Consider the following 3,979-nt stretch of genomic DNA (forward strand, 5'->3'; position numbering starts at 1 on the left):
CTTAACCATGCTGTTGCTTCTACTACAGATGTTGTTAAGCTAGGTTTTGTTGTTTATATATATTGTGTTGCATTTGAAACCTGTTGAGACAAGTTTGTGTACTCAAAAATGGTGACTTCGAAGCCTGCTAAGATACTCATTGGCATCATTAGGTTTAGACCCGAATGACAGCAGGAACTGTTGTCGTGGGCAATCAGAGTTGTAGCTCGTCCAAATGACACCATGTTGCCCTACATGTTTAGGTTAGTACGTCCATTCTTACAACGTCGAAATCCTATTACGACGTCGATCTTCTTTGAATAGTTAAGACTCGAGATCGATGTTATCGAACTATGAGTAAAAGTTTTACTTGTTTATTGAAACCGCAGTTGGTGACAAGCAGAAGAAGAGTAAATTTGTAATAAAGATCAGGCAAAATTTCGGCAGGCGAGGGCTCATGTCATATCTGTGCTCGGAGAGTTTGCAAGTACCTGCCAGTCTAAGCAGGTAACTATTTTTTTTTATTATAGTTCGAATTATACACCGATAATGCATCAAGTATAAATCCTGTAATCCACCTTGTTCATAAACTTGGAGGCAAAAGTGGGAGTTAACACGAGTGTTAAAAGGGGTCTAATTGAGGAAGCAAAATCCATCTCATCTGATTTTCTTCTTCTCCTTGGCTCCAGAAAGTGTTCAAAAGAGTGAGAAATTAAACAATCCTTGGACATTTTAAGCCCAATTCTTTATTTTCTGTGAAGTTCAATTTTTTTCTTCTCTTTCTTTGGGTTAGAACATCACATAAAATCACCTCATATTGTTTGGAGCATGCCCCCGAAGGTTGTGCAGTGGTATCGATAAGGAAGTCGAAGCAAGACAGGAAAACTCGACCCCAAAGTCGACACATTTTCAATTTGATGGTTACTTTACTTCCAGAAACTGGCCTGTATGATTTTATCAATACAATTTATTTTTCATTTCCTTGTTTCTGAAGTTTGTTTTTGATTGTATGTAGAAACACATCAATGGAGCACGACATCGTCTAACAGAGTGACAACAGCGGTGACGACGCATCGGTATCCCCTGTTCAAAATCCCGTCGTCTCGAAGACTAAACTGCAGAAGCAATCACCAAGAAATGTTCTAGATGCACTTCAAGGAGAATCAAAATAGCATAGAAGATGATGCTCTAGTTTGATGTTTAAACTCGAGATTCTTATGAATGTATCAGATAACATAGTCGGTCGAGGCGGGTATTCGGAAGTTTACAGGGGTGATCTTTCAGACGGAGAGCTATTGCAGTCAAGATGTTGACCAAGGACAACAAGGATCAAACAAAGAGAAAGAGTTCCTCACTGAATTGGCATCATTGGACATGTTTGCCACCCCAATACTGCGAAATTAGTCGGATGCTGCGTCGAAAATGGACTTTATTTGATTTTCAACTTCTCTGAGAAAGGAACTCTGGCAACTGCCTTGCACGGTAAGAAAGATCAACTTCCTAGAAACTGCAGTAATTATTTTAACTTCTTACTGGTTCTGTTTTAACCGGAAACTTCATAGGTAAAACAAGTGTGGTACTTGATTGGCCTGTGAGATACAAGATGCCCTTGGAGTTGCTAGAGGTCTCACTATCTGCACAAATGTTGCAAACACCGAATCATACACCGTGACATAAAAGCCCTCTAATGTCCTTCTCGGAATGGATTACGACCGCGGGTAAATAAACCGACGACATACAGAAATGTTGCTGTAAATTACAATACATGAGTTCTTTATGTAACTTTGGTTTTCCACTCTTGGTAGATCACTGATTTTGGTCTTGCCAAATGGCTCCCTAACAAATGGACTCACCATGCTGTGATACCTATAGAGGGAACATTTGGGTACCTAGCACCGGAGTACTTCATGCACGGTCTTGTGGATGAGAAAACAGATGTTTTTCGCCTTCGGGTTCTTCTCCTCGAGATCATTACCGGTCGTCGGCCTGTGGATTCCTCGAAGAAAAACCTCCTCGTATGGGTATGATGTATGCATATCTGCACATACATAAATAGTAAATACCATTAACATACACTAGTATTGAAATGAATTTTTCATGTGTAGGCAAAGCCTCTCATGGAATCCGGGAACATCAATGAACTAGCCGATCCGAAACTGAAAGGCCGATACGACGAGGATCAAATGCATAGATCAGTTCTAACAGCTTGATTGCGTGAGGCAGTCAGCGGTATGGCGTCCATCGATGAGCGAGGTACTTAAATATGTGTATGTTAGAGTTCTGCTAGTCGTTTTTAAAGACAATGCCTTAAATGCTTTCTTTTATCAGGTATTGGAGCTTCTAATGTCTGGCCAGGACTCTGATGTTGCAAAAAGCTGGAGGATGCCGAAGTTTACCTCCGACGAGTTGGACGATTACTCGATGGTTTTCGGATACGAGGTCCCGACAGACATATCCCTGGAGGAATTCTTATGAGTCAGTCCACACAGTTGTTTGCAGGGCAGCTTCAGATGGCTGGATAGAATGTTGAGTTTCTTCTTTGTAGCTTTACACATACATTTCAATATTTACTAGGGGTTCTTATGTTGATTATTGAAAGACACTGGGAATTCAAAGCCTATAACTTTTCCTTTTTGTACTTGACTGGTACATCTCCAGCGTAACGATTAATACATATAGCTAAGGTTGTATTTTTAATTATATTAAATTATTGACGTGACATATATTAAATTATTATTTTGAGTGACGTTATACACATTACATCATCACTTTAATGACATAATATATATTATATTTTATTTTTATTGATGAATACATAATAAATCATCATTTTAAATGACATGACATATAATATATCAATGATTTAATACACCGGAAATATTACATCAACATGAGTTGTATGTTATATCAGACAAAACATTATGCGTGGGCTTATCTTAGAAGGCCTTTTGCTTTGCTTTCCCTTTATGGATTGCCAAGGCCCAACCCCAATGGTGCAATTATGAAGCAATAAAAACAAAGGTGGGGGAGGGACCCGTAGGTTGAATGTGCCGCGTTGACAGGCGGAGCTTGATTTGACGGGTGATGTTTGTGGATAAACATCAAGCATTGTTAGGAAAAGTGGTGGGATAATAGGACCACACCACCGAGGACAGTGGCGCGTGACAGGGAGATAGGCGTGGGTCGGCTGTGCACGTGAAGGGGATGACGGGTGACCCACACTTGTCTCCCTCACCCACATCGATGGTTACCGCACATGCATGAGACTAACTAATGCAACCCCAACCGTTTTCACTCTTTACGGTCCCAACATCTTTCTTCACAAATCCCAACGAACAAAATCTACGGAAAGGGAAAGGGACAAATATCTTTGATTCAGAGTCCAGGACAAGAAAGAGATGGAAAACGTGATGGACAAAGGGTCAAGTATTCACATTTCTGACCATTATAGTCTACATAATATCTTCGGAGATAATTTTCGTACACTATTGGTCTTTCTCATTTCAAAATTTTAATGTACCGCAACCCTTCAAATCAGTTAAAGTGTACGAGCAGGATCTTTAGACAAGGTTCTTAACTCTTCTAAATAATTTATTGATTTAAACTTCAAAGATCTGATCATAAGATCTTTGAAACATGTTATCCTACGAATAGTCTAATGATCATATACCTATCAATAAAATTTTAACTTTCGACTTGATCCGGCTCGACTCAAAAAATTATACACCCTCCACTCGATTAGAACTCAACTTGATTTTTTGAGATAAAATCCAAACTCGACTTGATCTTAAATAATAAAAAATATTATTTTTGTTCAATAAGAATATAAATTTAATTGAAAAAAATATTTAGATGGGTATTATTGTAATTATCTATAAATATATAAATTAAAATTATATTTTTTCGTGTTGGACATGTCAGATATTTTTCACCCTAAAACGATCTGAATACAACTTTTTTTAAAAATTCGACCGAACCTAACTGGTTCGAGTCCGATGCT

General features: G+C 38.6%; 1 pseudogene; it reads left to right on the top strand.

The window, feature by feature from the left end:
* Positions 1–402: 402 nt before the first annotated feature.
* On the top strand, positions 403–2,594 carry LOC120124248 (annotated as a pseudogene).
* The last annotated feature ends 1,385 nt before the right edge of the window (positions 2,595–3,979 follow it).

This window comes from Hibiscus syriacus, unplaced genomic scaffold (assembly GCF_006381635.1).
Source record: "Hibiscus syriacus cultivar Baekdansim isolate YM2019G1 unplaced genomic scaffold, ASM638163v2 tig00110415_pilon, whole genome shotgun sequence".
Lineage (NCBI taxonomy): Eukaryota > Viridiplantae > Streptophyta > Magnoliopsida > Malvales > Malvaceae > Hibiscus > Hibiscus syriacus.